General features: G+C 42.1%; 2 long non-coding RNA genes across 5 annotated transcripts in view; one reads left to right on the forward strand and one right to left on the reverse strand.

Moving 5' to 3' along the window:
- LOC111263166 (uncharacterized) overlaps positions 1–19,806 on the reverse strand; it is a 74,141-nt gene extending 54,335 nt beyond the window's left edge. For both annotated transcript variants that reach the window (XR_002682069.2, XR_002682068.2), the window contains exon 1: positions 18,805–19,806. This is a non-coding gene — a long non-coding RNA (uncharacterized LOC111263166). The remainder of the gene's footprint in view (positions 1–18,804) is intronic.
- Positions 14,450–26,523, forward strand: part of LOC111263167 (uncharacterized) — a 26,745-nt gene continuing 14,671 nt past the window's right edge. The window contains exons 1-2 of one of the 3 annotated variants that reach the window (XR_002682071.2): positions 14,450–14,689; positions 15,387–15,553. This is a non-coding gene — a long non-coding RNA (uncharacterized LOC111263167). Of the gene's footprint in view, positions 17,943–26,523 lie in introns of those variants that run through there. The other 2 variants (XR_015312178.1, XR_002682070.2) reach the window with 2 other exon arrangements.

The following is a 26,523-nucleotide window of genomic DNA, read 5'->3' on the forward strand; positions in this document are numbered from 1 at the left end:
GTCCCAAAGTGAAGTACCGTTTACCAACCTCACAAACGCTGTATGCAAATATAATGGATGCACTGGTTGTAATGTCCATTCATAGATGATATGAAATGTCTGCATGGCTGCTGATGATGGATGTAATCAATTAAAGTGTAAAAGTCAAAACCTAGAAATGACGCGTGAAACACATCTTACATAATTGGCTGCTACTATGAGAAAATCCTAGCTTTAAACCTTCAATAGGTTTCAACTGTTCACTTGTAACTTTAAAGAACGTTCAAGTTTCACCAGTTTGTCGAATGATGTGTCAGCGTCGAAGTTCGTCAGCTTTTTCACAGATTGTAGCCAAATCAACAACAAGTTGAGACATGAAAACAGGTTGTGGGGCGTAACTTATACCTTTGGTCTAACTTTAACTGATCACCACTGGCTAGGGAGAAGCAGAAGATGAACCCGGGTTTTCCATTCCGTTAACAGAACAGCAGGTCTTTACTCAGAGACCCGTTGCTTATTAACTTAAACGAATCACTTCTGGATTTCTTTTAGAGAAAACGTACCTTCATCACCGTATAACGACTCTCTCTACTATTCGGCGATCTCAAGATCTCGTTTTTTTTTTTTTTTTCTGGATTTCTAATGCCAACTCCCTGACCCGACTCGGCTTTTCTACTCTGAACGGCACGGATATCATTGCTTCAGTATACAACTCCCCTACGGTCCGTTTGATCAAGCTCTTTTTGAGACAACCCGATTTTTATTGTCTGTGCACTTTTTACGACCATTGGTACGTTCTGGCACTTTCGTTATGTCGTAGTACTTCGATTGGGGTATATCATAACTGAAAAAAAATTCGTCGTTTGTGTTTGGTCGACATTGATCCTTAACAAGCTAAGCGACGACTTGATTCCATTCTTTGTTGAAACTTTAATAAAAGTTTCTGTTCGTCTTAAAAACGTTAAAAACGCCGACGCATGGAACCGATACGGATGTAGATAGTAATAAGACACTGAACACAGAAGGCGCTCGGTCACTCCCACCCGTGACTGCGGCTGGATTGTCGCCCATGGCGCGAATATTTTTTTTCTTCGAAAATGCCGTCTGTTATTGTTATATTTAATAATAATGTTATTATTGTCGATATGATTGCTTGATGATGAGAAAGTTTGTCGAAAAATAAAAAGCCGTGTTATCCTTTTTTTGTTGTGACAACATAACGGTCGTATAGTGTTTAATCATTTTATGGTGTAGGATGTGTTTATCATAAACTAAGTCGTATATGGTCGTAATTCGGTCACCTTCAACAGAAGTTCATGTAAAAAAATGGTTTGTCGGTTGCGTCAAGCAAAATGCGGTTCCGAAAGGGAGTTTCTTTTTACAAATCGGAAATGTATCTGTAATAGAAATGTTACGTGAATCCGTTTGCGGATTGATGATGATTGATGACTGACGTTAGATTGATGATGGGTCTTCGTGATTTAGATATGAGAGCAACATTAAGAAGCCAATATAGCCTCCTATGTGTGTCCAAAAGCAGCAAAAAAAATCCTTCGTGAGAAAAACTAATTAATCAACTGATTATGACAGAATCAAACACCTGATTAACTATTGCATTAATTTTATTCACAGTAAAAAAAATATGGTAGCTTGCGGCGTACATACTGTCATGAAACGTAAAAACGCGTCGTTCTGCCCTTTATTTAACATCGTTTATATATATATATATATATATATATATACAAAACACATTTTTTGATTTCGACGGTTATTTGAAATAAGTACGATTTGTTTGGTATTAATAAATCTTTGATGAAATAAGCTACATATCGAGTATTGACTAACCAATCCAATGGGCAATTCATCTACCGACGAGTAAAGTTTCCAGCTCAATTTAAGTTTTTTCATTTTAGCTTTGTGTTCGTGCTCGTATCCGACGGGATTTTGCTCGTATTAGGCCAAAGATTCAGTCTATGTCCCGTATCTGCTTGCCGCTCATTTAGCATTAGTTGTAATGATTTGCAAATAGACGTAACGCTTACGATATCAGATTTAAGTAGGACTTGAAGAAAAATTCAAATTAGACCCTGCTCTTCCAGATACGCCTTCATTAATTCGAAATGTTCCAGATGCCTGGTTGCTGTAACCAACACCGCCGCTACCAAGAGAAAAATCGCCATAATCACGAAGGAAAGCAACGACGACGAATTGCACTGATCGATCGGAACTGTCGGACGAGCTGTTTGCGTCACTCCGACAATTTCGCTGACGCCAAGACTACTTTGTGCGCAAGACAGATCAGAGTTATTGGCTGACGTCTGACTATCCTGAAAGTAATTCGATGTCTTTTCTGTTCGTAAGTGCGGCTGCTTTTGACTCGTTTTGCGGCCGTGTAAAAAAGCCTTAGGTGACTCTGAATCCCCGTCGTAACCGATACTAATACCGTATTCATATTCGGTACCACTGCGTACACGCCCTCGCTGACGCAGGTGTTCTGGCTGTTGTTGCAGCTCGTATTCAAGGTTATAGTAGTGGCTAACATCGGCGTCTGCAGGTGCGTCCTTGATCAGCCGTTTAGATGTAGCCTCGTTGGCGTCGAATTGGCCGTATTGTGCCTTACTGATTTCTTCTAACACTACCCTGGGCCTGGCCGTTTGCTGACCGCTTGAATCGCCTACCAAGAACTCTTTACCACTAGTACAAGTCCATTCAAGTGTTTCAGGAATCGTGTCACTTTCGAGCTCTGTTTGAGAGGTTTTCAGGTCCAAGGTGCTCTCTTCTCTACTAGGCTCAGAGTTGGTCTCATCACTGTCCAAACACCCAGCTTCTAGTTTACCATCATCGGCGAGCTCGTGTGCTCTGAACACGTTGCTGCCCCCTCCATGTGTACTTACATTGCTCTCATAATAGTCTTCGGCAGTAATTGCAATATTTACGCCTCTAGCTCTCACTTCTCGAGCCGCACCGGTTTCATCCGCGTTAATTCCATCACGATCACGAAGAGATCTTTTTTGGCACTCACTTTCACCTTGTAGATTTTCGGCCTGATCACCACACGTTACTTCTCCAGGTCGCAATTGGCTTAATATGTTTGCTTGCTCCGCAATTCTGAGCAACGCTTCTAGTGAGACATGTTCGTCCATTTTCGAACCGAAGCTATCAAGCAAACTGCCCGGCTGAGATTCTTTATAATTTTCCAGTAGCCATCGCAACATGTCACGATTTTCCTGGAGAATTTGTGAGATTGCTGCCTGGTTTCGGGACGTATTTGGGCCATGAGCTTCAATTTGCGACTGAATATCCGTTAGTTCTGAGGTCATGCCGTCGAGAACCTTCTTGAAGCTCGAACTAACCGTCCGCAGACGTCGATCCTCTGATGCGGCGTCGAGCTGTCGCATTTGTTGGAGCCACGTATACGCATCTAACTGTTTCCGTTGATCATTACGTTCTTCTTCTGGAGATCTTGAAAACACCATCTCGCAAAAGCCGCAATGACAGAAATTTTTTTCCTTAAAAACAACACACAAATTCTAATTTCTGTCTAAGGGTCAACTACTCGCAAACGAATTTGTACGAATTTACTGCCCTACGCCATACATTGTTGTTATCAGGTGACGAATTCAATTTGGACGACGTATGATGCACTGACATAAGGAAAGCAAAGTTCAGAACCTTTCGATGCTAGTATCAGCAAAATTATCTAACGGAGCCCTTATCAGCTAGGCTAAGCACAAGTCACACAAACAGATTCGACAGGACAGGGGCGTAACAGTGAAACGAGTGTTAAAGCCTCGTCTCGATGCATGCTTGTATGATGAACGCTAACAACTAGATAGGTTTTCTAGCTGAAACTGGTCTTGTACCATTACGTGCCACACAGTTGCTGAGAACGGTCTACACGATGCTGAATATGAAACAAATACATTTTATTACCGTACCCTTTAATGTGTCCTCTGTCGCAGAAGACGGACCTTCTAACCTAACCTAAATCAGCTTTAAGTACACAGATAGCACAATAGAAGGAAAGTTCTTAATTACATCTATCTTCCAATATCAGCTTGAAAATGAACGTTTGCGCATCCCGCTCAGTGCCTGGTAGCACTCTAGGTGGGGTGTACCTCAAAAACAGAATGATTCGAAAGGGAATTATCCAAAGGGGTTTCATTTTAATACTTTATTCTAGTTTTTCTATGTAACTAGCCTTAAATTTATTTCCTGAGTTCTATGCGGCTCTTGTATAGTCTCCAACTCGTGTGTATACACGTATTGTCTTACTGGTTAAGGCTGTGTCGGACATCTGTTCATACAGCCAGCCGACCACTACGTTCGATCATAAGATATCCATCATACATAGTACTCATACTGCTTTTATGGCGCTAGCGGTGCACTCGCTTATGAGCTGTTCCATAATTTCTCGTGTACCTGCCCGCGTATTACGCCAACCGAGGTCTATGAACACCATGGTGGAGCTGTATCGAACGTAAGCTAATAAAGGCTTCAATCTGGTGTGCAAGAGTAAGCACGATCTAGTATGCTTACCAATCCGGACAACTTTCAGCTTTGTTGCAAATTTTTCGTTCTAGCGGCGTCTCCATACTGGTTTGGCGGGGTCATCAAACCGAGCTGAAATTGAACGGGGCCTTAATCGGCAAATTGGTCGTACTGTTAATTAAAAGGCAGAATTTGTTCCGCTACTCCGTGTTGATCTCAGTCACAACCATCGTAAAAGGACGTCCCATGTAGACCAGCGATACATTGACGGCTTCCATAATCAGAACTACCGACAAGATCCGGCTCCCACCGAAGTCGCCGAATTTTTTCTGAAACAGCAAGCAATGCCCGTCTGAATATTTAAGTATATCGACCAATTTGTCCCCAAGCTACACCGGGTATTTTCCACAGACCAATGCCCACGCACCTCTTCTGGTCCAAATCCCGCCTCGACGAAATCCGAGATTCAGGCGACACCGTCTTTGATGTCGAGAGACCGTGATCGTGGTAGATGGCCGTAAACTCTACAGTACCACAGTCAATAGACCGATATAATGCAGCCGAAGCACCCGACCTGGTACATATAACGCACTCTGCTGTATGAGTTGTTACTGATCCTCATGCAAGAGTCTGGGACTCTGCGGCTGTTTTCGATAAGAAATAGGAAAAATCTACGACATACATACTTTCTATAAAACTGTGCTCGCCGGAAGTTCGGTGACGCATTTTGTCTTACCGACGCGCTCTAGCCCGAGTGCTAGTTCAATGTCGCCTGATCCGTATCGTCCGAAGATCGATAGCGGCTTGCTGGTTGCGCCTCGGTGCACGCCTTGGGGAGCGTTCGCCCACGACCATGATCAGAATCACTTGTCTGTTAGTTAGCGTTCTGCTTATCAGTGCCAGGCAAATTGTCGGGCGCCAAGTTCTGTGCCAGCTCGTTGTCAGACTACCCTGAAGTTCTATCTGCTAACAGCAAGTTGTATGGCCGTTTGAGCGGTACAAGTTGCCTTTTTCCGATAAACTTACTTATTAGGATGACTTGCCCGCATTCCGAATGGCGGCTGTTGTCGGTGTCGTCACAATTAACACAAATGAGACGCGTACAAAACTTTTTATGAATAATAGTAGTTTTTTTTTTTTATAGCATAAGTTTCACCGTGCTTCTGTTGGAGTGTATGGATCTCCTATCGAACAGCCATACATTCGCATAGTCCCCTGTTGAAAAGTGCTGCAATCTATCTGCTCAGGTAGTTTTGTCAGTTCTATCAGAACTTTTAGAATCTCTCGGTTAATAGGTAAACAATGCGTTATGGATAATGACAATCTGTATGTCTCCACCAACGATCAAGCTATACAACGGGAAATAGTTGACTTTGTTGATCGGTAATATGCTTTATTTTTACTTAATTTACACAGGCTTCAAGTTGGATATTTAATAAAAATATGGCAACTGTAATGAAGCGTTAACGATATATTCTCTGTTTGTTGGTCGACTGCTATAGCAACCGTACCGTATAGGAGTTAGTGTCAGACGTGTGCTGGGCAATGTGCACCCGTGCCGGCATCCGTTTCTTGAAGAACGAACCAGTGATCTTCTCCTACTTGGTATCATTTGTGTCTTATGATACACTCGGTTCTATTTCGCACCCAGAGTGCGCTGTCGCATTTCAGATCGCGGAACCAGAAGCTATTGGCTCTAGCCCTGCACGAGCTGACCAACATGTTATTCAAGAAGTTAAAATTCAAGTAGGCTAATACTAGCGAGGGTTTGTCGACAGATTTAACTTGACTTCCGAACGTACTGCAAAGTAGTACGGTACATAGAGAAGCGAGATCTAATAATACACCATGTCACCGTATTTATTGCAAGTGACGTAGGTAAGCCCAGTAAGACCCAACCCGGTCAAACATCTTCCAGTGAGACACATCCTAAATGCCTTGCTATTGAAGAGATGATTCCAAGGACTTCTTCTAACATACACACGCACGTAAGCATACCCACACAAAAAATTAAAGAGTGTATTAAAAAATGGATAGCAAAAAGACAGAGCTACGTGCCTTGATGTGATCTACTGACAGTTGCATCGGATCCGATCAACAAAGAGACAAGATTTGAACCTGAACACTATCATAACTTAAATGATAGAAGATACATAGAGCAACGATCATAGTCATCGCCTTCCGAGAGACCGTCTCGCTGGTTCTCAGATTGAAAGAGCTAAAGCGTATGGTCTTTATAGAAAAGGAAGTTTGTACTGAAATTTTTGCACCAGCTTGTTTTCCATATACTTTTTTCGGTCTTTATGTTCTGTTTAGAATCTTATTAGAGTTACAACCCGCTAGACGACGCTTTCAAAAAAAATCACAAGAAGATCTGGTTCTCGCATCCTTGCCAGCATCGCCACGGATGCTTTCTCGATATGAAGAAATATAATAATAATTATTATTTCCATAATATTCCTGTAATCACATTTTGCATAACTACATTAATGTTCATGCAATAGAAATCTCATCAAACTCTCAAAATCGGGTGAAAGTCAATCGCTGCTGCCATAACTACTTGTAAATCCATCACGTTACAATTCTTTAATGGACCCATGAGGTGACGCATGCTCATTAATATACAATATTTGTTTGAGGGTGCCCTAGGTGTGTAAGCCATGGCTATTCACAACCGCCAATGGCGGCGTCTGTCAGAAGAACTCAACCTGTGTGGTGACGTGACAGCAGCTGGTTGCACGGCCTACTACACGCAGATGAGGCCGTGCCAACGCGTGAAGGACCTATCTGGCACCTTCATAAAGAACTACCAAGGTTACTCTTAAAACAAGGAGGTATTACTCAAAGTGACCAACACAAATAGTGAGGCTCACTACTAAGGTAATAGGAAATGTTCAACGACTCGTGACCAACAAGCGCGCACGCTGCGTGAGTATCTATACGTATACTTTACAGAGAAAACAGAACGAGCTGAAGTACCCAGTTGATGCGATGAATTTGGATTTTCGCGGGCTTAGAGCTAAGCAAGGTGCGTCAACTCAGACAGCTTCCGGTGAAGTAATCATACGAGATCAGTGCTGACGGAGTATACGAGTGTGATCTGATCCAATCAGGACAGAACGCTTGACTTGATTGGGAGCAGATCAACAGAGCTCGACGAGTGCCTTCATAGCAATACTTCTACTGACTCCAGATCTTACAGTTCTTGTTTGCGGGAAACTGGGTTTTACTGTTCTTTCCATTCGAAAGCGATATAAACCTTGCGGGTTACGCCAGAACTAACTTCATGGGTCTCTGGCATCTAAGGATTTGTTTTAGGCAGATATTTGGTGAGGGTATGTGTATTTTGACCGGTAGAGAGACCAGACAAGGGTCTAGAGAATTTATGCACTTTGTTTTCAACTATTTGAACAAAGTGGTCGATACGGTCAAAGACATCAGGTATATATGCATGTAAAAAGTATATTTTCGAATCGCGGACCTGGGCCAGAATCCTTCGTGGGAGCCAGGGACTATTGATTGTACTTGGCGCAGTTGTTATGTCAATGTAATCGGCCGTTAGAAACCAAATCCTTACGTAGGCACTTGGTCACAGCCGATGAAAAAACCTTACTCAGCCGGCCTATAAAATGATTAGCGTAAAATGATTGACAAAACAGTGCTTCCGGTACACGATTTGTCCAAATCTCGTGCCGAGACTCGTTGCTTTCCCAGCCTGGCTATGACTACCCTATCAGAATTGACTGAATAGCTCGACAAGACGATGAACCATTACGAGGTTCTATAGGAGTATGTTCCGATTCCAAGATATCTGTCGTTAGGCAGGTCTATCAAAGACAGTTAGCAAATCAATCGTACAATCGTCAGGTGACCTGCAAAACGAGCGGCATATGGCATATGAGATTTTCAACGTGCCAAAACAGGACATTTATATAAAGGGTAACTGTGAGTGGGCCTAGGCCGACACCCTGTGCAACTCTATACGTGCCAGGTGTTCAGTCGAGATTTGTACGTACAGTTAACAAACAAATAAAATTTCCAATCGAAAACAACAAGCGAAGAAGGTACGCTGAAAAACTATCCCTAAGAGCATTTGGCAAATGCGTTCCTGACATCAATGAAAGATACGACAATGGTGGCGTTCCTTCTATCGCAGACATTTGTTACGGGAAAACGACCCTTAGCGAATTAAAGAAAAGTTACTTTATAATTAATAATTATAATAAAAAAAAGTAAAAGCTTATATTTTATACCTGTTCAAATATTTAGTAAACGAGAAAAATCTCGTGAAGACTCCCACAATGTCAATTGACTTTTACTCTACCCTGTATATCATCAATGTTAGCGGTGCCCTGTTTTTACGGACTTACAACGCAATATGTATATCATAAACCGTATCGTCGTCGAACATCCAACAAAAGCGGTCTCGTGTTTTTTTTTATATTATGCTGGACTTCTACAAGACCAGACACTACGGCCTGTTCACTGTTAATTAGCTGATATTCCTACTATACAAACAACCATGCAACTCGTAACGTACAGCACGAAATGCTTGCTGCGGGAGAAAAGTTTTAGCGTTTCTTTAGATATTACAATGCATTTGTTTCTCGCATTATTCCTGCTCCCCTCCTTTTTCATCATTCTTTTGTTTTCCTAGCAAAACAGTTGCTTAAACTACCGTCGAACTCGAAGCATTGACTGCATCCGTCACGACACACCGCCTCTGGGCTATCTGCCCCACCGCAACTACCGCTGACAGTCATAGGTCCTTCTACGCGGTAGAAATGACTTGTCTTGTGCCTTTGAAGCAGTAGGCTCGCCAGCTAGCAAGAAGGTAGCCTAACTTTCAACAGAGAAATTTCCTGTTTAGATTCATCAGTATTTAGTTATGCTAGGGACTCGGCAGTCACTGTATAAGTGCTATTAATAATTGTAGAGTAAGAGGGAAGGTTAAGAAAGGTCTCCGACAGTATTGAACAATGTGGTATAGCCAGAGGGGAAAAGCAGTCATATAATATGTGGGCTGACAACAACCTTATGGGTCCTGTCTGGTCATGCGCCAAACGACTGTATAGTTGCGAATACGAAGGACGAGCCTTTTTGTTTGTATGTGTTTGCGGCTTGAGTGGACACGGCAGAAGGTAGACCCTTATTGATAATATTTGTCATATTGTGTCCGTACTCTTACGACCGTAGCCTAAGACTGACATGGGTTTATTTCGTGCGGAGGGCCAAAATGATTTTTTGTGCGAAACTTCTTTTGATTTTTCATAGAACTTAGTACGGTAGCGGCAGCGATCGTAGCCGTATGCAGAGAATACCGGCTCTTACGCATTAGAAAATACTTGCAAAAGCCGCAGCTATTGTAACAGATGATACGTCTATTTGTTCACGGATGAGGGTGCAGGCATCGGGAGTCCATAGGACAGACCGCATAACCAACCAGTAACGAAAAGAAATAGTAGAAATACGTTGTATTACATCGGGGCTGACACTCAGCAATGTAGATTTGCGGGTCAAAAATTTTCAATTGGCATTTCCTCCTCCGAAGTGGTAACTTTTGCGTAACTTTTTACTGTGCACTTCACCGTTCAAAACGAATGTAGCAAGTGATTTTTTTCAATCAGTTCGATAAAGGGTGTAGTTTTCGATGTTTGCGTCATAAAGCTACTATTATAGAGTAGCATAATAATACTAGTCCAGAGCTTTCATTCAAAAATGATATTCGAGGAATTTCTTGAAGAAGACTTGTGTAATACTGAGCAAAATGTCGGCACACATACACCACTCGCACATATCATCCAAACTCATGGAGGAGCTTGGACGCAGTGAACTGGCCTATTCGTAATATTTGAGCAAGACATATCAGTAAGGTCCACATGTCAAACAGGTGGTCCTTTGAAGATTGTTATCAGTAGCCGACAAATGGATGATGAATACACTGTGCAGTACTGTTAAAAACCCGGCATGCTTTTCGAACGCAGCGTCCATGCGGTTCTGCTCTATGAAGAATTAAGGCTGGATGACTTCCTTGGCCTTGAAGACCGCTCAGTGGCCGCAGAAAAGTTGACTGGTACACGACCTGCAATCGAAATAGCCAACATTCGCCCTCGTGCGTTATCAAATCAAGTGGGGTAGGATATCGGTGTGAATGCAGCTTTGTAGGGAAAATTAATAGATCTCTTTCTCAATTAATGTGCTATGACGTATTCGTCTATAAAGCTTACGCAGTCTTATGCACTATTTCGGATATTTTATATAAAACTAAAGCGAAATTTGCATTTAGCTAGGTTTGCTTACCTGTGCTCATTCAGTTAAAGAAAGCCTCGGCAATTTAAAATACTCTCTAAAAAAAAGACTCTAGGGACCTCAAGACAGCCAATTAAAGTCCTCGAAGGTAACACGCCACACGATGCATATACGTTACCATGGAAAATACGTCAAGTTCATAGACGACTAGATTAATGAACTTGCTGAATTTCATTCAGCAAGTTCATTAATTGTTCCAGGTTTCAATAAAGATTCTAAAGGGTTGTTCATTATGACATTAAAATGTAACGATTAGGGATATATACCGATTGAGTATAGCAGTGGTCGTTCATGCAATACGAATAGGCCAATCTACATTGTTCATGCACTTTTAGATACTCTAATTTTCCTTTTTAATTTCCTAGTTCCTGCTACAGCTTACTGCTCTGGCCCACAGTAAGGATGAGATACATAGCTTCCTTTGTCCTGCTTTGAACATTTGCGGTCGCGGCATACGCAATCTACATCTAACTCAAGGTTAGACTTTTTACTGGACCTTAGTGACGATGCGTGCACGTACATCAAATTGCAGGACTAAAACGAAAACTGCTGCGGCCAGTGGACACTATGGATTTAACCGACTTGCCCATCCTTCAGGATGGTGCGACCGCCACACGACACGTGCCCAAGTCAATTTACTCTCTTCGCGCGTGCCCGCGCGAAGGAGTATCCGTAAAGACTTCGGAGGCAGGCCGCGCTTCGATGAAGATCGGAGATTGGAGGATAGCGCATATGCCACTGTGGCCGCATCCGTTGTGAATAAGGTCCAACCCATCGAAAAGTGTTTTTTGTAGTGGAAAAACTACGTCGCAGACTAAATTGTTCGTAGATTCTTCTAGCGCCGGTCTTCACGACAGTGTACAATTGCCCGACCCATATTCATGCAGTTTCTAGTCTACATATCGATTTCTCCAAATTCGAAAATTCTAAAAATTCGAAATCGATATCACCAATTGCCGGCGCTATAGTTCAAAATTACTGCAATAAAAGTTATTGTCGTAAACGGACATTGTGACAAATCTCCTTCATGGCGATTCTTTTAAAGAAATTTAATTTTTACTCTTAAAATAGGCCTCTCGAACAACGCCGCGTAAAGTATTGCATGCATGGTTTGTGATCAGTCGATAGCCTCGAGAATTTACAATGATTACGAAACCCAGTGGCTTGTGTTTGATGGGCATCGGGCGGGGCTGAAAGTCTGATGTCGGCTACCAGTTTTTTCGAGAACTTTACAGTTTTGATTACATTCAGCCTTTTTGCCCAGTGTAGTTGTTATTTGTTAGCTTGTCACATCAGATCGCATCAGTCTACGCCTCGGTAAATATGTGTCAGGTTTTATGTGATATCAAACTAATGTGGGGAAAGTACATCAAGCAATTATGAGGTTTCGTAATGACGATACGATTGGCAATGCGTATATAGAAAAACGTGTTACTCAATATGACGTCTCCCTCGATCCTCTGGTACGTACAAGCACGCCAATAGTTGTGTTGCGGCAGAGTAAATGGAAGATCTACGACATGTAATCAAACACATCGTAGTTTTACCTTTTTGGTTTGTTTAAATTCCCTACACAATTGACCTGTAACCGTTCATAGATACAGTGACTTCACACGTTTCGCCTAAATGCATGACGGGTACGTACCCCAGAGAATGGTCACGCCGAATCTTTGTAAGTATGTATCCTTAGTCCAATTTATTCGTGGTAATTAACTTGTGTGTGTATATATATATACATTTCAGTATGTTTCGATCGACTGCGTATGTAAATCACTGGGTTTCTGTTACCTTTATCTACAGCTCGCCGCTAGCGGCAAAATCCGTCCTTCCTTTCTTTTGACAAAGATAGTGTATAGATCAAAGAGTTCTTGTGGTGCCGATCGGCGTCTGCATCTAAGTCGATTTCGTTCATTCTACTTATCAACGGACTTTCTATAGTTCGCTCCGTGTCATTAGCCCGAACGCAGTAAAGGGCGTACCTGCTGATGTTTAGAATGGCACAGTCCTCTCCGTTAACGTTCGAACGATCTGAAGCGTCTAGCCGGCGAGTTCGTCAGACGCTCTTGGGTTCTAACGTACGCGTCTCCTGCCACCACGTTCAGTTTCCATTAACTTGATGCCGTTTTCAGTTCTTACTGTGCTGGTGACCTTCATAAGTAAAACATGACGCTAGGCGTATTTCACACTCAAAAACAGACATTACGGGTTACGTACGTGGTTGACGTTAAACGCCGTTGGGACATCTGCCCCTCTCCCCCATCCTCCCCCACCTACTGAGTATATCATATTTGTAAAGGGAAGCTTCGCGGTGAAGCGACTGTCTGGCACCAAATCGAATGGTTAGGGCAGATAGCCTTGATTACCGCATTACCGCTTCTCGATACGAGCGCAAATCTCTCGCGTAAATATCGGTTTCAACTCTATGACGTCTTCACTTCGGACGCTACTCCTCTCGTAAGCAGACTCCTATTGTTCTGAGCTGTCTGTTGGCTTCTACACACACAAAAGCAGTCCACGAATTGACGTACTAACAAAAGCCTATATCTAATCGGATAAATAACAGACGCCAGCTCAAATAATATCCGATTGTTGTCTACTATAGATTCGTTGTAAGCCCAATACTACCACCAGTAGCAGCTGTATTGTAGATGAAAATTCAGGACATCTGCATGGTAGAAATGTGTGCGTGTTTGCCTTCGTTCTCTGTTAAAGCCTGACGCGAAAATTGGTTCCTATTGTTCAAACTGGTTGTCGTCAAAACAATGAAAAAAAGAGGCGGCACAATCGAAAAAATTGAATATTTGCGTGAATGCAGGCCCCTGATATGTATCATAGAATGAATGAGACAGTACGGAAAAGCTAACTTTGCTAACTAAGTCTGGATATAAATCAATGGCTAAAAAACAGGTTAAAAAAATAACACTAGAAATCAAAGGAAATAGGTAGGAAAGTAGACTTACCATCATGTAGGCAAAGATCCCGCTAAAAGTTCACTTGATTTATCAGCGTAACATATTAAGAGTAAAATTAAGGTTAATTAAAGGTTTAACTAGTGAAACTACAAAGGCTCATAATAGCAAGAGTTCATTTCTTCTTTCAGATCGGACGTAATCTGACTTGGAAGACGCCTCGATGCCAAAGTTGTCATTTTTAAAAATTATTACAGAGCTTTTTGAGGCGATCAAAGCCTCTTATAGGAAATGCGTGCTTAATCGACATTAATATTGATTGGACTGGGTATCTGTTTAAACTTAAGGTCACGTCACGAACATCATAAAATACATGATTAGCCATCTGAACATCAACCGTGAACGACGATGATACGTCATAGATTAAGTGTTAAGTAAATGTGTATTCCTGGCTAAGGCTAAGGCTTTCGGGCTGAACTAATCGCCTGTTCCCCCAACAACCTAGATCATTGATGCTTCCATCTTTTATTTCTTGTGCAAACAATTAGAAAAATACAGGGCACTTCAGATTTGCATCAGCAATACTCTAAAATCAAACACCGGTCGCCAGTTTCTCGCTATGAACCACTACTATTTTTGTCATTTACTTCATTGCTTCTCTCCCGCCTCTCCTCTCCTCCAGGCGGCGCTGCCCTTTCACTTTCTCCCTTTTGTCTTTCAGAAAGCGCGCGCGCTTTTTGAATTTTCACTCAAGTGTTTCGAGTACTTGCCTTCGACTCTGTTTGCATGGATGTGCGACGATGTAGGCTGCGTGTGGGCAGCAGATGTCCCGCTGCCGTGGGGTCCGCGTACCGCCAGGCCAAGACGGTGCTGGTGGACGAATCGGAGCTTCGCTTATGCCTAGGGCTCTATGCTTTAACTTACTACTGATGCATCGAAACCCCAGTAGTAGCAGCGCCATCAAGCTAAAATGTGCTCTCTACCTATAATGCCACCAACCGGTAAGTTATCGCCGAACTCCTCCCTATGACAGGCAGCTTGACTACTGGTAGAAGCAATATCTGCATACCGCTTGTCGTTCTACACCTTTGTAGTAACGGCCGGCATCGAGTTATAGCGGGTTCGAATCGAGTATTGGCTCGTGCTGCTTGCTGCAGCCCCATTCGGAGTCAGTCGGGCCTCGACTAGTGCTCCAGCGCTCCGCGCCTGTTGTCGAGGAACCGGTTGTCCTCTGACACTCAGCCGAACCGTTCGTGTCAGCAAGCTTTAGCAAGCAAACCGACAGATCGACAGCAGCCTCCTGTTCTCATATCTGACATAGACTGTTCGGTGTTTGTTGTGCCCTAGATCTGAGCCGTTATTGTGCCATCTCAGTGTTCATGGCGCTGACGCCGTAGATCGATAGGAGCAGGTCATCGCGAATTAGTCTCGCGGCCCGCAAGCGATCTGGCGATTACTATACGGCACGGCACCATTCGTTGCTGAACCGGTTAGACCGAACGGGCCTGGTCTTAAAGGATGACGCACCGGAAGGACTTGTTTATGGTTCGGTATCAAGTCGAACGCCAGTAGAGGCCGTGTGGGCCACGAACGTCACAGCGCTTGGTACCATCTTTGCCGCTGATGTACTGACACCAACATGGCTTGAAGTGACCATACAAATCGAGTTGTACTGACACATGTATCGGATTCCAACAGGCGACTGGACAGAAGATCAACGGGGGTTCTCGACGAATCGTTGGGGACGAGCCATCGCGGTAATAGGAATGGTGCGGCTCAGGTTAACCGGCAACTACGAAGGAGAAAACAAAAAGAGTGGTTCTGGACAATCGTCACCGGGGTCAGCTGTTCGTTCACCGTTGACGGTAGCTATCGAAATCTGTTGCATTCTGTACGTGGTTTTAGACTTTTGCTAGGTATAAGGCTAGGGAGGTATTAAGCCGGTGAAGGAACGAGGCAGCCATTAGGAGTCAAGAAGGCGCCCTAATCCATTATAGACAAAGTTCATACTTCGGCTACTGACAATGGCACACGTGCCTAATGGACGTGTAATGAGCGGCAAGGAGAAACTTTCAAGGGAAGAAAAGCGTATCATCAAAATGACGCAGGAGGTAATTGAGTAGTAAACGAATGTGGACGTTAGATCAATTCATCCCGATACTTCACCATGATCCAGGGCTATTGGCAAAGCTTTGTCAGAGTATTGGTGAGTTCCAGTTCTGCCTGAACTGCTAGAGGACGTACTGCGCACAGCGTATTGGTCATATGGTGGGCATAGAGATGCGGCTGTAACCAGAAGATAAAGCGTGACAGACTGGCTTCTTATGAATCTTCAGCTATCATGATTTTGGATCATTTGTCAAATAACGGGACTCAATAAGGAAGGCAGATGGCTGGCGAATGAAGTACTAGTGACGTATAAAACAAGGTTAATAAAAAAGCATTGAGGCTAAGAGAGACGCTGGTAACACGTGTATTTTCAGGGAAGGTCAATATACACTTATAATTTACTCAAACGATTAGGACCAAGAACTATAGACTACCGAAATGAATGTTAATACTGTTTACTTAAACAGTTATATTTAATCGTTAGAACGGATAGAGAGTCGGATACGCAACCGTGAAAAGTTGGAGTCTATCATCAGCCACGGATTAGTTCTTGGGTTCCTAAAATAAGTTTACAGCGCAATTGGGCAGACCACATGCTGCACCAAAACATTGGAAGCGGTCTTTACAGTTACCCATTGCGAGGATAATGATACTGATAGCCGTTGAAAGCAAATGTAGTTTATATTGACAATCAAAGTTATTTCTCATTCTACTGTGTACTTAGATCTGTTAGCCTAGGAGGCTGTCTAATGGCAGCTTATTACTGTTTTGTATTTAGCGGGGCCACTAAATAATGCTTCTTGCACTTCATTTGGGGTCCTATCTATGTTTTACATGGTAAAATAAGCGACTACTTTCGGCAAGCACTGTATACGACGCCTTTTCTTTACCCTGTTTTGCTCGGAGAACTGTGTTATTGTACGTCCCGTGCTTTTGCAGTGTGGTAGAATTCGTGAACCTATATCGAAACCCAGCAACGTATACTTTGGGATTATGCTTGGCTGTAGCTCAAATTGGGTTTTTTGCCTTGATCTTGCACCGGGCCATGCATCAGCTGTCTGCATCAACCATCCCGAACGTCTTTCTAGAAAGTTGTGCTTAGAAAGACGCGTTCGAGCACCTGAAAGCTGTACTAATGGCAGCTTCGAACACTCAGGCGCAAGGTGAGCCAGGCGCGTGACCTCGGCGATCTCGTATAGTCTAACCTTTTCCCAGTGTCGACAGATGGCAGCTGCTTGCCTGTAGTAGAACGGCCGTGGTTCTATACGCTTTTGCATAAGAGATATAAGATGATAGTTTACATGACGTAACTTACGTGATACGTGTCTATTTTTTGTGCAAAACAAGAAAGACCGGTAAATTCAATTAAACCACGATAGCTATGACAGAAGGAATTATTAGATGTTGTATTTTTTTTGTCCGTTTTTCCGTTCAATTGTCTATAGCTCTCAGCTTTCAGTTAAGAACGGCGTTAATCTTTACTTATGACCTTCTATCATTCGCCTAACATAGAAGGTCATAAGTAAAGTAGGGTATTCGTTCCTATATTTTTTTCGCTAAAAAAAAAAAATTAGAAATCGATCTTTATAATAAAGTTTATTATAAAAGATTTATTCATATGTATACAAATTCGACAGTAATATATAATATCTCTTTAATTATATAATAGCTACGTATATTGTGGCTGTTTAATGTTGTGCGGTTTTTAATGTGGCTATGTGCTTATTATTGAAGGCTCAAAAAAGGAGATACCGCTAAGGTCAAAAGGTCCCATACAAGAAAACGAATACAGCCGTTCAAGCCGCTGCTTTACATATATGGCAATAACTATAGACCAGATAGCAACAATGTTTACAGGTGCAACAACTAACATGTTGAAAAATCAATAAATTAGCCTCAGTTCTATGTATTTTTAGTAGATACGTACACCCAGATCTGATCTGATAAATTGATAACCTTGCTATCGCTGTGACATGTCTGAAAGTTACTTTTTGCAAACTTCGTATTTTTCCTCTATCCTCGAAATGGACCAACTGCTTACGAGCAATTTTAGATGAAAAATGTTATTCAGGAAGCTTAATCGAATTCGTTTTTCTATTGAAAAAAATAATAACGATCAATAAACGACAACATTTCGTAGAAGAAGTGTGGTCTTATTGGTTCGTAAACATACCCTTGCCATGTAGCCATGGGAACCGCTGGTTTTTTTTCTAGCGTTGGCAAATAATTGCCATAGCATAAAATTACCACGCGCTCTCATAGATCTGTTAGGAATGGAAGTCCCAGATCAGTCGAGCTAGACTTTTAAGTGAAAGGAAATGATTTTAGGGGTTTCGGATTTTTTTACTTAAGGCTAGCTGTTTTAACCAGTTCTCGTGGCGAATCGACTGAATCACATCCGTGGACAGATTCTAGTTTTTTTTTCTTAAAAACGCCATTTTGCTTTAAATAAACATAGTTTTCTAAGGTGTAATCTCCCCGGGTGTTCATTATATCATTGGTAAATGGATATTCCGCTCGGGAGAAAAATTATTCTTCGTAGCAGAGCTTTATTGACTTGTTTAATAAATTTATAAGAAAAAAACAGAGATATAGAAATTAAAACCTCTCACACAATACTGCCATAAGTAAATGAAAGTTATTTTTTTCTAATATTGCCATCTGAAATTGGCAGTTTTTGTTGACTTGTCATCAACCTCTAATGACTTGGCCATAAGATCTTTTCGTGCGTGGTGCAGTCCACGAGTCAGCTTATTATATTTATTGATATTAGTTATACTAGCGTAATATCTGTCGATATTAGACGTGTAACCCTAAGAATCTATTTGCCCACGAATTTGCATATATTACCTAAAATCGCCTAGCCTCAATGACTAGCTTCACCGTAGATTACTTATCTGTCTTCTATCGACCTGTGCGAATTATAAGACACTACGTTAGAGACCCCGACAGAGTTTAGCTTTTCGAACAATACGCATACGTCTTCACATACTCTTTATAGGAGTACCTTCTGTTTTGACTATTCTCGCTCACTTCCGATTTCCTGTCCCGCCAAAGATTTCAACCGCTATCCTGCACGGCCTCATTAACCTCATCCGTAACCGTGCGCGCTAATGCACATCAGTTTGTCCAGTCACATCCACCTTACTTGGAAGCACCTTTGCTATTGTTCTAAAGTTGTTTAAAGAGGTGCGCAGTCCTCAGTGGTCGATGACCAGAACCCCTAACGGTCGCCAGCGACACCATAAGTGCTACACACAGCCCGCGATTGAATGTCTCTCTGGCTATGTGCACCGTTGTGAGGCGGTTGTTCACGCTTCGTTGCACGATTCAGAATTGGGTTGAACACTGCCTGGCCACTGTCGTCTGCTAATGTGCACTGGCGCCGGAGTTTCTCCTCGAATCTCCCGCAAAACGCTTAGCGACGAAGACCGTGGAAGAGAGAACGATCGAGGGGGAATAAAAGCTAGAAATGGCACGTCGAGCCAAGTGTAGCAAGATTGACGAAGACTTGCCGAGCTCGCCGCCCCTAGCTCTAGTCGGCTAACCGCGCACACAGTGCACTGGCATCGGATGGCCCTCATCGGTAGCTTCGCTGATCGTGGCGCCCTATCGGTCTAAGGCCGCTCCGCCTCCACAACCGTCGCCACGCGATCAGACTGACTGAACTGGTCATCAGCCATCAGAGCAAGTGATGGGACGACTGCAAGAGTCAGAGAAAGCGGGAGAGAAGACGATGAAGTAAAATCTCTAGGGTCGCCCGCCAATACAAACACCAGTTACAGGAAAGCAGTGAACACCGCCATCGTGAGTACGAAAAGGACCGTTAGAATGCACTCAAAAAAAAGCTGCGTACGACTTGCTCCCTGTTATGAGGGTAGCGGACATCATCAAAGGGAGTATGGGTGTCTGCAGTTGGTGTAAGGCCTATCGTGGTGCAAGGCTAATATTTGCTTTTTGCAATGACTTAGGACAGTATAATGAATATTTAGATATTCTTTTTACCTGTATCTTAGTCGCGTACGCGTGTTCACTGAAAAAAAAAATAAAAGAACATTTAATTTTGTCATTTTTCATGATGTATTTGCTAAGCAGAACAATACGCCCTTTTCGTTATCACTACCCGCAACATGCCATTTTTTTGTTCTAGCTCTGTTCTGTACGTCGTTTATCTCAAACATCCTCTACATTGATAACCTCGTAGCGGCGTGAGGCGTCGTCACCGCCCAAAGGTGAGACTAGAGCCAGAATCCGATATGGAGGGTGCCAGGGGAACAGTTGGGGTTACCCACGTACTGGTGAGTACTCCGTCCACGCGGGTCCATCAACAGTCATTGGCTCCCAACGGTGAGCGCCTAGCTAAGCTGGCGCGAGAGGGGCGCGCAGGTGGGTGGCGAAAACCGTTGGAGTTCGAAATGATCTCCTATCCAGAGTTTCAACCTCCGAGAAACAGGGAGAGAGGAATTGAAGTAGAGCGAACGGCGGTGCCGAGAGGCCGCTCCGGTTTCGAAGGTGAAGTCCACGCGCCTGGTAGAGCACAGGCCCAAGTGCATCTGCTATTGTATATTGTGTGCGTTTCGCTAAAGAGCAACTAACCACCATTGGTCTGTACGATCTGGCAGGGGGACGGTCGTGATAGGAGAAAAGTGGCTAGAACAAGTCGTGCTTCATATTGACGGATCCGTTAGATGGGGTGTCAATAGCAGTTGGAAGCATAGGGGTAGAGGGAGTAACAGGCGAGTGTTTGAGAGCACATAGGGGGAAACGTGAGTAGGACGTGGGCGGGTATCGAGTCCATTTCACAGGTAGACATCCGCTTAATGACGACGACAAACTTTTGCTGGTTTGCCGTTGGCCACTTCACAAGCCATTGTGAACAAATCGCAAGCAATATGAAGTAACGTAATCGAGTCGTAGTAAAAACAAGCACGGAGCCAACCTATTACGTTAGGTACTCAATATGTGAAACTGAGGCACTTCTGCTTTTCATCTGTATCAGCTAAGTAAATCACTCGTATCTATATAACTTATTAGGCAATAAGTTCGCTTTTAAATAATACAGAACATAGCTGAAAGACGTCGTCGCATTAACTTTATCATGTGCAGCTCGCAAGCACAGCAAGAGCGCATAAACCTTTAAAGGCGTCCTGCAAACAACCTTTAAAAACGCCTGCACACGCTGCGGTTGCAAACCTGCTCTATTGCTTGACTGTATGACAGCAAGTTAGACAGTATACCAATACATATATGAAACACGTGGCACACACAACCGTGGTTGTCGGAGCGCTCAGGTGAAAGGGCGGGATGAGCGAACGAGAAGAATAAACCTGAAAGCTTAAATGTGCATTTTCGCGGACGGGAACCAAGCCAAACACTATGCATTCTCGATGCCAATTGGTGGGTTACACAGCTGGATATGGACGACCGTTAGACCCGAACCAACTGATCTAATAATGGGTCGTCTGCTTCAGCCCAGGGTTACGTGAAAATCTGCTTGGGTCTAGAGGTAATTGAATTATTGTAATGTCGTTGCACTGCTATGCTTTCTAAGATTGATAATGTTCATTATACATATTCATTAAAAGCAGACCGTTAAGTTGAGCAACGGATAAGGCTAGAGATCTTGCTGTGAAGATTCTACTTGAAAAGGCCACACAATAATAAGATTTTATCGATTAGTTTGCGAAGCTTTGAAGAGAGCCAATGACTGGTCGACTAAGCAGAAGCTTCATAGGTTTCTGCGTGGTGATGTTTTGAGCGCCTTCAAAGCTAATAAATCTAGTAATAAAGAAAACGGTCAATGATTTTCAGATTTTCTTAAGACTACTGATTTTCGTCTAAAGATCTTAGTCTAGCTCAAAGGTGCAATTAGGATCCATTTGTATATATTGTCGATAGGGGAGGTGCTGGTACACAATGAGTGACAACGACATCAGTTATTGAATTTAAAGTAGTTATTACTATTGAATATAACTATATTTGGGATGAATTACATTAAGCTGTTATAAGTGCGATAGCTTTTAAGGAAGTTTTGTTTTTAATTTGTCTTAGATATATCCTTTTTATTTCTTGCAAACTTTTCTCAACGCTCTGCCATTCGCCTTCCTGTACGTAAGATTTCTATCAATGATTTTTCGAAGTAAACCGGCGCTAGGATATACAAGTTGTTTAGAAATCGGGCTTTTTAAGAGACTAGCAGCCTGGTAATCACACCGGGTCAGATTGGAAAACATGAGCGGATTGAAGTCAACGTTCCATATTCCTCTACTTAATACAGAGGGTGACTGAGGCATGGCGATGAGATCTACCGTTATCATCCTGTAACCAAACGTACTTTCGAATACCGGGTCAGCGGCCTATGAGTCCCTGGAGGGACTCGAGATAGCAAGCTGTACCCATTGCTTTATTCTTGCCGAGTTTCTTATAGCTTCAGATGCCCTTGATGTCCATTGTGAATACTACCGTCATCCAGTGTTCGAATTTACCCGACGCTACCCTTGAACTCGATTTTCCTCCAAGGCGGCGTCATTCTCTTACCTAATTTCTGTCCGATTGATGGTAGAGACTGAACTGTGCCTCGTCTATAGCGACCGGATGCATCCGGCGAGATTTTCGTGAATTGAAATTCCGCACATTGCACGTGGGACACATCACGGGCATTGTCAACTGGCCGGGCATATCTTCACGAGGCACTTATTTTTTCCCTCAGTTTCCAAATTTTAACTATTTAGGTTGAAATTATACGACACGTTACATATGAAATGGCTGTTTTGGCCAATAGAAGCCTTAAACTCTCATGAATAGCTTTCTCGATTGCGGCTGTGTATTTTTGTTGATCGAGACTTGACATCTACTCGTCTATTTTCGGTTTTCAGTGACTAATTTCGGTTTTTGAAACCGTTTGCGCCATATTGCGCCGTGAGGCCCCTTTGCCTAATGTCTCAACGAATCTCCGATGAATTTCCGCAGCCTTTGAGGAACAAAAACTTGGCCACTGAGCACTGATTTTTAAGATTACATGTTATTTTTTCGTTTGAACTTGTTTCGCCTACAATTACCTAATCTGGTTTTTATTCACAGATTTCTAAAAAGGCTGGAATATTTATCAGCTGACTTTCCTAGCTAAAAAGGTACTCAATTTCAAAGTCAGCCGAATTCGCGTTTGATGGTCTATTTATTGTGACTTCATTTCCTCTGCTTTGCAAGCTTGTCCGTTATTATTTTATGTTACATATTTTATCATAAGTACTACGTCTTAATACTTAAGCCTGATTTTTATGTTTACCACGACAAAGCTAAACGACATGTCAAAGTCCAGCTTGTAGCCTAATTAAATAACTAAATTCCGACATAGCCAGCTGAAAACGTTGCTAAAATATAGTCACAATAAGTAAGAAATCATTATGATGCCGAACGTTTAAAGAAAAATAAGCTTATTAAATTTCACAGGGCGGCCTACAAGTGGTAATTAATAGAGTTTTTTTTTCGATATCAAGGTATATTCAATTAATTAACTTTATAGTGTTATTATAAGCATGGGCCTAGAAACGATTCGACGAAAGACCCCATTGCGCAGTCACGATAGAGCATGTCACTGAACAAATGAAACATAAGCTTCCCTGAGAAATGAGCGCACAACTATTACTAACAATGTGCTTTTTTTTAAAATATATATATTCTTTCTTCACAGGATGTATGCTAGATTTGCGAAAGGTCTAAATTGTAGCAAATTTTGACAAACATCCATTTTTTTTTTAGCTATTGTAGAAATAATGTTGTTGTAATTAAATAGAAAAACTAGAGAACGTTTAGTAGACCCGGTTAGCAAATACACTTGTCATGGCGTCCGTTTTTAAAGTTAACTACACTCGTCGTGAAAACAATTAATTATATATTGCGTACTGGTATATAGAACAGTAATTAAGAAACAGGTGATTGATTCTGAGACCGGCATTGTCGTCGAGTCGAACCAACGGTGCTTCAGATTTGTAAGCACGTTTCGTTGCGGGTTGTCATTTGTAACTCCGTGCCTGATATCAACTCTTCGATCAACTCTAATTCTGACCGGACACGCTATTTAGCTTTTATACGATTCATTTAAGTTAGAAACAGTCGTTTTTGTTCCGATGACGGCCAAGCTAAGGGAGGGCTAACGCGCAAAACGACTCTCACAGAAGCCTATCTAATAAAGAAAGAATCTCGGCAACGAGCAGCATTCTACTAATGCACAGGAAGTACATAGCCGAGAGAAAACACGCGTAGTTGTATCTAAGAGACTCGAGATCCGGCCTGGTTGCGACGCTCTGAGGTGCTCTAGGTCAAGGACATGTATTAAACGTGTTTCAAGAAAGTCATTTTGTTGGCGTTCTTATATGTCGTTCTGTGTACCGTTATCTATACATGTGTATCGGATCCATGGAGCACTAATGCACAGCTACACATAGCTACCTGAGGACCTACGAGCAGCTGCTTTCTGACGGGCTTACATCACATGCATACGTATCGTAAAAATATCTTTTATGTGTCTGATATCCATGATTATTTGACTGATGAACAAAGGTACTTGTATTAGTTGACTTTGCTTCAGACATTGCTCCGACTTTCCTGGCCAACTATCACCAGACGGTACTTTCTAGATGTCATCCAGATATTTTACCGGTTCGACGTCTAGCGTTGATTGGTTCTCTAATTTGAACTATGTTAAGGTGCGCCGTTTGTCGATATCATTGCAAGACGAGTGTGTCTGACAGTTCCTTTCAATAGAATACAATGATCCCGAAATGATTCCCGAAAAATGTCTGTATTTTTTTAATCAGCCTGTTCCCCGTTATTATCTTTACTGTTTATTGGAAAACTCTGCGTGTACATGTTGCTGCGTATGGTTTTCATTTCTTAAATTATTGACTCATGTGCTCAGCTGTTATTATGCTTCTATTTTATCACTAATTGTTGTGTGGCAAAGTATTTAAGGCAAGATTCTTTTTTTGTTTAACTGCTAAATCTGTGTGCACCAAAGTGTGTGCATAGATGATAAAAAGATACTTTTTTAATAGATATAAGGGTATAATTATTTCTGTCTCACACTTGTGACCGTTCTATTGAAAGATCATCAATAAAATAATTCGGTCACTTTATTTATAGATTAGTTTCTATTTAGTATATTCCACATAGTACGAAAAAAGATCAGGGCTCTCTTCCGTTCACATTTCTGACTAAGGATGTGGGTTCTTGATCTTCTTCTTCGTTCTTAGGCCATTTGGAACCTTGGTAGGAAAAGGTAGGTTTATGCCTTATAGCATTAGTGCACGATACCTAAAGCTGGACCTCTTTTTATAGAAGTAGATTAATTTTTTTTATGTTATTCCAGATGGCCATATTTTTTTCAATACAATACCATTATTGGTTGCGATTACAGCTTTAATTCGTTCGCTAGTTATTTTCACGGTACTCCTTTTTCAATTTGCCAATAACTTCGTAGTAATCGTGCGTCCAGCAATGCTGGTAGAAAAAAGTGTCGCCGCATGCAAAAATTTCCAACGTAATCAAATTTTGGGCTAATCACAGGCCAAAAGCTGTAAAAAAACGAAAAAGTTTCAAAAGTATTCGGCGCTCATGGACCACATCTAGACGACCTGATACTGAAGACTGATATTTTTTTCAATATATTTGTTAATATCTGACTTAAAAAAAAAAAAAAAGATTTTTTAAGCCATTCTAAAAAATGTGGAGCTTTTTGCGTGGAACTCGTCGAGGATCCCCCGCTTTGCCTCACAGAGAGTCTCCGACCCGTTGATCATCGTCACCTTTTCAAATAAGTCGAGTACGACATCAGATCATTTATAATTTTTTTTTTAACTATAGTGGCATAATAAACATGCATATAATATAAAATATTATTAAAAATCCTCTTAACGAACGATCTGAACTGACGTACATAACATTATTGATGATCAAAGCTTTTCAAACCTTTAATCTTGTTTGACTTCTGTTATAGCTGCCAAAGGAGGTTATATATATGTCAAAGAAGGATATATTAGCCGCCTGGTGGTTTAGCTTTCTCTGTGCAACAGAAATACATGTTACTTATTCGAAAATACAAGGTGATTGGATTAAATTTCTATTTTTTTTTAAAGCGCAGCGTTATAAATCCCATTATTCAAAACTGACGCTGAGTAAAGGCTCGTTACGAGGGGCATATGCATAAGCGGTGAACCATGGACAAAGACAGTGGCTCGCTATTGCAATTTAAACAAGCATAGGCTATGTTCCAATTTCTCCGCGCTCCACGAAGGGCTAACGAGATAGTAAGCTTCTTCGATAAGCTCAAATTATCCCTGTCTAGCGTCGCAAGCAGCAGGTTCCAGTGTGGTATGACAAAAAATTCACACCAGCTAAACAAAGGCGGACAGCGGCGGTGACAGATCGACGAACGTTCCTGTTTATGTGGGGTCGCCAGGTGCTACCGAGAAAATCTGTTGGAGTTAATCGAACATTTTAGACAACTATAAACGATATATATTATATATAAACGACTTTTATGCCTGGTACTGTCAAAACGCACTGCTTCAGATGACTGGCTTCCAGCAAGGAATGAAGTCTGTATATGCCCGGTGTTGAACCTGGAGTGCTACATGTCCTGAAGCTCAGTAGGCAAGCGTGTTATCACCACACCGGGGTCTTCTGGACTTTGCTACTGAGAAAGCCAGGGAATACGCGTTTAGCCTCG

The sequence above is a fragment of the Varroa jacobsoni genome, unplaced genomic scaffold, assembly GCF_002532875.2.
Source record: "Varroa jacobsoni isolate VJ856 unplaced genomic scaffold, vjacob_1.0 scaffold_739, whole genome shotgun sequence".
Taxonomy (NCBI): domain Eukaryota; kingdom Metazoa; phylum Arthropoda; class Arachnida; order Mesostigmata; family Varroidae; genus Varroa; species Varroa jacobsoni.